Source organism: Schistocerca piceifrons, chromosome 1 (genome assembly GCF_021461385.2).
Source record: "Schistocerca piceifrons isolate TAMUIC-IGC-003096 chromosome 1, iqSchPice1.1, whole genome shotgun sequence".
Lineage (NCBI taxonomy): Eukaryota > Metazoa > Arthropoda > Insecta > Orthoptera > Acrididae > Schistocerca > Schistocerca piceifrons.
Window position 1 is genome coordinate 1,114,524,351 of NC_060138.1, and position 10,213 is coordinate 1,114,534,563.

Here is a 10,213-nt window from a genome sequence, read left to right on the forward strand (position 1 = left end):
CTGCACTAGTCCTTGCAATGGATGTGGCTTGATAGAGAATTCTTTAATGAACTGCTGGTAATATGAGCACATCCCAAGAGAACTTCTCATATCATGAATGTGCCATGCAATCAGATAGTCTTTAAATGCTCTTATTTTCTCTGGATCAGGGCGGACTCCATCGCCATTCACTAAGTGCCCAAGATTTATGTTTCTTGGATGACAAAGAGGCACTGTTTTGGATTCTGGTGGAGACCCGCAGTTTGAAAACTCTTGAACACAGTTGTCAGTCAGTTTAGAGGTTCTTCAAATGTCTTCAAAGAAATGACAACCTCATCCATATAACAAAGATATGTCATACATTTAATATTGCAAAGTGGGTTGTCCACCATAGGTTCAGTGAATGGAGCATTACATAGTCTAAACAACATACCTTTGAACTCAGAGGCCATTAAGAGTTATTAAGGCAGTCTTTTCCCACTCAGCCACATCAAACTTGATTTCCCAGTAGCCTGTTTGTATCTTCACAGTTGACAAATACTTCGCTCTTTCAAGCAGTCCAGAATGTCATCAATGTGTGGCAATGGATACACATATTTCTTCATGGTTTTGCTCAGCTGTCAGTAGTGATTGCAGAAATACCGTGTGCCATCCTCTTCCTCCTCCTCCTCAAGGACTCCCGGAGAGGACCAAGGACTCGCTGAAGGTTCAATGTCGTCACCTTGCAGCAGCCTCGCCACTTCCTACCAGATTAATCATTGTTCAGCCAGTGACTCTATATGAGCACTGGTTAACTGGTGGACAATCCCCAGTGTTAATCTGGTTTATCACTGTCCACTTGGTCTGTCTTTCTTCCATCCTGGATTCAAAAGTATCCTAAATTGATGCAAAATGGCTATTACTCATCCACATTGTTCCTTGGTCGATTCAATAGTAGCTTCCTCCCTTGCATTGTCTGTAGTGCACTAAACCTCTGTTCCTAGATTGGTTTGACTGCCCCTATGGACATCCCTTTGGGGATTAGTTATGAATGCTCACGACAATAAGTGATCCAAAATTCTCCCTGACATCCAAAATGCTTATGACAATTACTGGGATGTATATTTCTTTTGAGTTTTTTTTTTTTTTCGCTATAGCTGTGCATCTCAACTGACAATTGGAATTCATCTCAATTATGATAGTGAGATAACAATGTCTTCAAAGGCAAACAGATGCCCCAATCAATCTTTGTTATATGTGCTCATTGAAACAGCTTTATGAATATGAAGCTCTGATCTTCCACCGTCTGTGATTGCTTGTGATGCCTGCAAGAAGTCCCACCTGAGAATAACATAATGACTACACTCTGTTAAAATGATAAATTTGGAGGGCTCTTTTGTATCACTGATAGTTATTTCACAATACATGTTATTGTTTGCTAGGGATATTTCGTATTTGCGACCTTCAGCACAATCAGATTTCTATCACATAATATAGTCTTCTTTAGCTGGCAATGATACAGCATTTGATATTAGAGAAAAAGAACTGCCTGAGGCAACTAGTGCCTGGACCAGTTGCTCGTTGATGAGGATGTCAATGAGTTTTCCTGTCATCTTGATAACTGTCATTCTTGGAATTTTTTCAGCTATGGTGCCCTCACCTTCATAGACAGTCGTCTCGCTTAGTTTTCCCGAATTCATCAACTAGGCGAGAAGATGGTATCTTGGTAAGATGATGAGGAATGGCTACGGCATGCTGGCAAGTAACATTGTCCAGGATACAGTGACGAGCTTTGACCCACAGTTCAACTATATTATCTGCAGTTGACTGGCTTGAATAGGACTGTTGAGATGGTTGACGTCTTGCAGCAAAATAATTGTTGAATGTTCTTTCTCTGTAGTAGTGTACAATGTATCAAGGGTGCCCACAGTGAAAACAGATTGGTGTATTGTCCTCTGTCCTCCAAATATCTGTTATTCTATAAGGTTTTGGTGGAGGAGTTGGTTGTACCTAGCTTGGTCAGATGCTGGGTTGTCATTTGGCAGCAATGGCATAATGGCGAGGTGGCTGAATTTCATTTTTCACAATGCGTTTAACTAGTGTCAAAGATCAAGACACCTGTTCAATGTTGTCCTCTACCTCCTGACATATGGGGGTCAATAATCACGGCTGCTGTCTCTTGTGTACTCAAGCCAACATTTCTGGCTGCCACACACCTGTTGTATCTTCTCTCCTGTGCTCTGACTTGTGGTCATCTATCACAACTCTCTTAGAGACCACATTTGGGAGCCGATCACGCTTCTTACGTCCGACTCTCTTCTGCTGCATTTCCTCAATGTGCTGGGACCATCAGATGAATTATTCTGTTGTTGTGACATTGTACATCAGAAGAGCTTGCTACATGTCTTCGGCAACTCTTCCATCAAATGTGAGATTTTGTCAGCTTCTGTCATATTTGCATTTATAATGCTGCAAAGAGCTAAAACTTCCTGTATTTATGACTGTTGTCTCACTATGACGTTGGGCCCTGTTCCTCTGTCATTGTGCTAAGTGGACTTGCTGTTGATCATCAGTAAATGTTTTCTTCAATTCAGCCTGAAATTTGTCCTAGCTATTGAGCTTCTCTTTGTCATTCTCAAACTGTCACCGGACTGTGCCATCCAAGTGAAAGCACGCATTTGGCAACCACACCATGTTATCCCAATTGTCGTATTTGGAGACTCGGTCAAATCCTTTCATTTCATTAGATGAGTCTTGCCTGATGTGCAGGTGACTTACTGCTACTTGGGAATCCACATTTCTTGAATCTACGAATCTTAGCAATGATGTACTACTTGTATTCCACTTCCTGTCCATGAAGGTGATGACTAATTGGAGCTACAGTCATGTACATGTTTTCAGGTCCCATGTCTCTGCCAAACAATGACACACCAAACCCACAATCAAGTCTAAATGTGAAGGCAGGGTTTTCAGCTAAGCGTAACTCTTAGAACTGAAATCACATTTATCACTGACACCAACAAACAGGCAGAATAGAACTGATCTACTGGATAGAGAATGCAACTATCTCTACAAAAACCAAACATTCCAGAGTGCTAGTATTTATACAACCATAGAATATTACAGGTACACAAACACCACAAAGATACGCTATTTCAAGTACATTCCAGTAACAACAAATACTAAATAACAGATAACGGCTGGTGGTCAGATCTGAACCGGTGACCCGCAGCATATTGGCCAGTGGTGCTAACAACTACACCACACTGCATGCACCAGGGACTAGTGTCAGTTGATCTGAGAAACAGCTGAAACAGCTAAAATTGAACAAAATCCATGGAGTGATGGAATCCATATCAGATTTTATACATAACTAAAGACTGCAGAATGATTCTACTGCCACAAAAGTACATTTTGTGTAAGGACTGGAAAGAAAAGAGAAATCAGGGCTTGCATGAAGAGACATAGAAAGTCATTTTTCGCTTGATCTATTTGGGACTTCTTGGAACAACATTCAGGAAGTGGTAGCACCTAAAATGCACAATGTGCTCATTTTTTTGCACCTCTAACAACTTTAATGTTGATGACAGGCCATATTTCAATCTTTGTTCCTGTGGTAACACATCTTTAAGAAAGAAAGTCTTCTTCCCTATAAAATGTGCTGTAAGAATAATATGTCATGCTCATCCATGATCATTTTGTAGATATCTGTTTAAGAGAGTTGGGCAATCTGACTATTGCTTCACAGCACATTTATAACCTCATAAAGTCTTTTGTAAATAGTCCATTGCAATACTAAACAATGATGTACATTATTACAATACCAGAAGAAAAAAATGACATTCAAGACTCAACAATAATGTTGTCTTTAGCATAAAAGAAGTGCACACTGCTGAAAGTAAATTTTTTGATCACTTATCCAGTGAAATAAAATGTCTTATTATATATAAAAAACAAAGATGAGGTGACTTACCGAACAAAAGCGCTGGCAGGTCGATAGATACACAAACAAACACAAACATACACACAAAATTCAAGCTTTCGCAACAAACTGTTGCCTCATCAGGAAAGAGGGAAGGAGAGGGGAAGACGAAAGGAAGTGGGTTTTAAGGGAGAGGGTAAGGAGTCATTCCAATCCCGGGAGCGGAAAGACTTACCTTAGGGGGAAAAAAGGACAGGTATACACTAGCACACACGCACATATCCATCCACACATACAGACACAAGCAGACATATTTAAAGACTGCTTGTGTCTGTATGTGTGGATGGATATGTGCGTGTGTGCTAGTGTATACCTGTCCTTTTTTCCCCCTAAGGTAAGTCTTTCCAATCCCGGGATTGGAATGACTCCTTACCCTCTCCCTTAAAACCCACTTCCTTTCGTCTTCCCCTCTCCTTCCCTCTTTCCTGATGAGGCAACAGTTTGTTGCGAAAGCTTGAATTTTGTGTGTATGTTTGTGTTTGTTTGTGTATCTATCGACCTGCCAGCGCTTTTGTTCGGTAAGTCACCTCATCTTTGTTTTTTATATATAATTTTTCCCACGTGGAATGTTTCCTTCCATTATATTGAAATAAAATGTCTGACACACAGCAAAGGAAAATTCGGAAAGAAACTGAAGAAGTTCCTCCACGAGAACTACTCCTATTCCACAGAAGAATTTCTGTCATTGTAACACACAAAAGTTAGTGGGCAGCAATTACTAACTCACATCTCAACATTCAATAGTAACAAAATAATAAAAACAAAAATAAAAAAGTTCTAAATGTTCAGCATGAAGCCATATTTAAAAATTAATTTGCAATGAGAGTGTAAAATGACTCATTCCACATCATTCCCATTTATTGTGCAAATTATCTGGGGAACAACTAACCAACCCATACTATTAATTCTCTGTTCCTCACTATGAAAAAGAGAATAGTGCAAACAAAACATAAAACTGCAACTAACTAATATGTCTTCTCAACAGTGAGATGCTAAAAGAGTTCAAGTTACATTATTAATAGCCAACCATTAAAAACTATTAATTATAGTAACATAGTGCCTCACTCAGTATTATGCCATCTGTGGAAGTAAAATGTTTCACTAAGTATTATGTCATTTATAGGAGTAAAATGAGAAAAATATAAGTATCACTGGCAAACTATACCTTTTTGTTGGTAATAAATTGGTAAATTCAGTTGCATGAAAATAATTGTAATGTGCAACTTCAATGTAGATGTCAAATTCTACAAAATTAATTAATACCAAAGGAGCAGCACATTAACTCCATCAGGAATTGCTGCACAGAATAAAATTAGTGTCTCACAAGAAAATATTTCAACTTGAATGTGAAAATATAAGTTTTCTCTCTCAATTTTTTGGAGCTCTACATGGACAATGGTTAAAAGATGTTATCAAAGCAAAAAGTTGCTTTGCTGTCACATGTTCACTGAATGACTGCTGCAGTTTCTTGAGTTGGAGTCTTTATTTCACACCACGAATCCCTTGTGGAATAGGCTATATACGCAAGGATGACAGAGTTAGAATTTTGGGAGACTTCATTTAACTTTATTTGCATTGCAAATATCCTTTGCTACTGCACTGGCTACTCGAAAGTATGACCCCATAGGAGATAATAGGGTAAAGGTTGGGAAAATAAACAAGCTTTTATTTATCAATGCCAGTGACAGTGAAGATCATTCTCATTGTTAAGACACCAGGATTCACTTTCTGCACAAGATCCTGAGATAATCGTCAATCAAACGCTGTTATCTGGTCATAAAAGTGAGGTCCTTGCCAGTTGCACAATATTCAGTCTTAATTCCTGACAATACTGATGGAAGCAGTCATAGCTGCCGGTACCCAAAAGCATAAACCTTGAGACAAAAAAAAAAGAATTAGACAAGGAAGTTAGGGGGGAAATGCCCCAACCAAGTGAATCGAAGGGAACGATGGTTAGGTGCATATTACCATGTGAATCTTTGCTGAAGACTGTAAGAAAATGCATACTGTACAGGAAGAATTACAGTTATGAGTACATAAGGCAAATTATTCATGATTTAGGATGCACCAGTTAAGCTGAAATGCAGACAGCTAGTGATTGACAAGAATGGAGAGCTCCATCATCGCAACAGCTGGCTGTATGCCAAAAAGAAGAATGTTAAAATTAATTTAAAATAATGGGCATCTGTACAACTAATGTATTGTTCTACACATTTTACTAAGGTTTGAAGCTCCTCTTCTAATTCTTTCGTGTTTGTGAGTTAAAAAACTACTTGTGTTTGCATAAGGCTCATTTCCGAAATAACCCAGTTTTTTAATGTATTGTTGCTAAAACTACACATTTATACATCTGCAGACAGAGCAAGATAATTTTCAACTACTTTACTGATGAATAGCTACAAAAATTATTTCACCACTAAAGTTCATATATTTATAACTTAATGTAATGAGTCACGGGTGTATCAACAAAGTAATGGAGTTAAATGCCATAAAACATGTTAATGCACAGGTTCTTCGAAATGTAAACAAGACATGGAGCACCAAAGATGCGGAATGATGAATGGTTTACACCAATTTTCATCTTACCTACACCGTTTTTATCATAGAGATTTGTGGGCCAGGAGCATTGCATAAATAGCTAGTGCACACTTCGATCAGTCAGACGAAATGGGGTAATGATAACAGCAAAGTCAGTTTTTCCGGCTTTTTTTCCAATGACAAACAATTTATGAAAAAAAAGGCACTTATAATGGTGTGTGATTCTCGTGCCGATATTGAAACGGATTGCGACTACAACTTACTAGTACGTCAAAATGTTCACACACATGTAGAGGTACCGTTCGGGAACAATATTTTCCAATTGAATGTAAAATAAGGTGATACACGAAAACAAAAAATCTGCGTGCAATGCATTCGATTCAGTGTCTGGTTCTTTTTCCCTATGGTTAAATATTGTTAAGGTGGATGCAGAAACTTGAGAATTACTGAGTCATATGTCTTACACGGAACCTCCAAAACAAACTGATCTCTTCTAAACTTGTAACTCATCAATAATGACAGCAATCCAGTCCAGTATGACTGGTGAGCGGCGACTTCAGGTTTGAAAGGCTACATTATTTATTCTCTGAAAAATAGAGCGCCTTGCACTGAAAGCACTAATATTGCACAACTCACCAAACAGCTCCTGTTTTCAAGTCATCTTCATTATACATCCATTGATTAGGACACTGTTTTCTGTTTACAACAAACAGTTTTGACGTTCATTCTCACTGACATTACACGGAAATAACCTACACCGCCACTGAAACCGACATCACTGACAGTTGACACCAATATTGTCATCTGTCGGCCATACGAAAAGTAGCAGTATGGTAAAAACGTTAAATAATATCAACATGAGTATGGAACTTTACATATTGTCATTTCTTATAACGCCATCCCGCCCCCTGAACAGCTAAACAGCTGATGTTAGCCATCTTGATTTTCATCGACTAAATATTTTCATCACAGATAAAAACCCTTGCTACTCGGTCTCAGATACGTCATTAGGGAATACTTTCTTGTAACAAAAACGTCTCTGACCAGTGACATTATTGAAGCTGAGGGCGGTACACTAGAAATTAAATGTTGGCTAGCCAGTTATGTCTATAGGTGACGTTTCCGTACGCGTTGAAAGGCCCCAGTGCGTAAAGACCGGTCCATACGCAACGATCTGTCTGTGTAAATGTCTGTGCACACCACATCGGCGCAGACCGATCGCAGCTTGGGGATTGTAACTTTGTGCAGGAATGACATGCGCGCAAACCTGGAAGTCGGAGTTGGAGGTTTCGTCAAAAGTGCGCAGGGAGTGCATAATCATATATGCAGAGGCAAATATAAGCGCGTTGACGGCAAATTGCCGATTATCAGGTGGGCGAACTCTATTGTTCTCTTCTTTGCGTGTACACTTGAATTTTAAATGGCCGATATGCGTCAGTATCCTACAGAGTTCATTACTGAATCTATCAAAATTTATTGAAAATACAAATACATTTATGTAAAGTTAGAAAGGTATATTATATTGGAATAAGAAGCCAGCTGCTTATAATTATTTAACAAGGAAGAAAATAGCAGTTGACCATGCAGCAAACAAAACAAGTTTTATCATGTCCTGACCACACTTTTATTTTTTCTAAAAACACCTTACGCGTTTCGACCTTATGTTGTTTTAAAAGGTAAGTTATGTCAGTCATATGTAGCCACCTCGTCTCACATCATGTCCATGCAAACTGCAGCTGATAATAAAAATAATTATAATTTCATTTGCCCTGATTACCGCAAAAGTGAAGCAAAATAACACAATCTATTGAATCTGGCACTTAGAGCAACCAAATAAATAAGGCACGTTTATTGTATTTTGATCTCAATGGCTTTCTGGTCGACCATTAAAATCGAAAAACAACCAGGAACAAGGTGAAAATAGAAATTGGAGAGCAAATATCAGATTAAATTGAATTTGAGGAATTACAAATGTCAATAGGTATTTATAGGCCTCCATGTTAATTCTGCAAACCATTTATTCAGCTATTCGGTTTTTCAACTACAGGCCATTTCCATTGTATAGATGTTGTCAGCACATTTGCAGTTTCTATTATATTTATACATATATCTTATTGTAGACATATTTTTATTTAGTCAAAACTTAATTTAACAGCCCTTACATGAATACGTGAAACCATTTCAAGATTTGCGTAACATAAACTTTATAAGATAAAAGAATGATTTATCACACTTTAATATCCTCAGGAATTCACATACTCCTCTTCAGATTTTCATAATCACACACTTTCACCATATCACTGTTGCATCACCCAGCACGCAGGCACTAATTTTCACCATCTTACACTCTAGAAGCCTTCTTTGCAGCACCATGTCTGTTCAAGACACTTACAACAAAAAGAAGCAGCAGCATGACTACCCGACGGGAGACCCTAGCCACACGACATTTCCATTTACCATTCTTACATAGTGAGAATATACTGCTATCTTATATTTATGATTCATGTTTTGTGGATACATAGATACCTTAACAATTCCTTGTTTGAAAGTATTCTTTCAGGCTATATGGAAAGAAAATGACTGAATAACCTCTTAATTTATTTTTGGATACAGATGTCTTGTCAATGCATTTTATAATTTGTATATAAATTGTATAAAATGTGTCCAACAGCTATGAAGCCTTTTTTGGTTAATTTTAGATGCTTCCTGTATAGATAAAAATCACTATTTGTCAAAATACTACATATATGTTTTTATTTAACTCATCAACGCTATTTGCTTTCAAGTGCATAATAGTTTATATATATATATATATATGGAGGGACAGTCATTACACTAAATTCACTGAATTTATTTCTGTAGGGTTGTCTTGGGGTCCAGTTTTGCAATGCATCAGACATCAGACAGCCATATGCATATGCGCTGCATTTCCCTAATTTCCCTAGACTATAATGTGGTATGAAAGATGAGGGTAGAGTATTCCATAGTATGTTGTTAACAGTATGTCTATATATATACTGTCCCAGGCATCTTTCACATTAAGAATATACTAGAGGCTTTTTTTTAGCATGTTTTGCTAAGATGATTCACCCTTGTCAAGTGCTTATCAACCACATTACTCAAAAATTTGTGATACCCTACTTCTTTGAGAACTGAATTACCTATTTCAAGGCAGATATTGTAGTTTTATTTGTTTGTAATTTTACATATTTTGTCTTATTTGCATTTACAAATTAATTGTTTTCACAGAAATTCCCTCAAATTTGCAAGGGTGCTTGATTCTAGTCCTTCTACTGAGTCACTTTTCCCTACTACATTATTGTAGTGTCATCTACAAACCGTTACCAACTGCTGATGGTATACTGTCTACATACAGAATGAAAAGTAGGGACCCTAGAGCTGATGCCTGAGGTACAGCAAATTTACTGTAGTTGATTTGGCATCACCCACAGTTGCAGTGGGCTGGGCGCAGCAGCTTCATGCGTCTACCTCAACTAACAACATAATGTGATTTTGCAAATGTCTCTGTGGCTATGCCTCAGTGTTGTCACAGCTCTGTAGACGGCTAGTGTTTTCGCCTGCAGTCACTAACGCTTCGCAATAGATAGCTGGCAGCCATGTTGTGAGTTGCCAGAGACTTTTGTATGCCATCTCGACTATAACTGAAAATAGAACGCATATTTACAGTGGCATCATTATTTTTATCCTGTGCTTCTACACACTGTTCCTTGCTTT

At 38.0% G+C, this 10,213-nt stretch overlaps 1 protein-coding gene across 1 annotated transcript in view; it reads right to left on the reverse strand.

Annotated features, from left to right (window-relative positions):
* Positions 1-7,248, reverse strand: part of LOC124777290 (WD repeat and FYVE domain-containing protein 3) — a 299,899-nt gene extending 292,651 nt beyond the window's left edge. The window contains exon 1 of the mRNA XM_047252642.1: positions 7,115-7,248. The gene's annotated coding sequence lies outside the window, so the exon portion shown is untranslated. The remainder of the gene's footprint in view (positions 1-7,114) is intronic.
* Between the last annotated feature and the right edge of the window lie 2,965 nt (positions 7,249-10,213).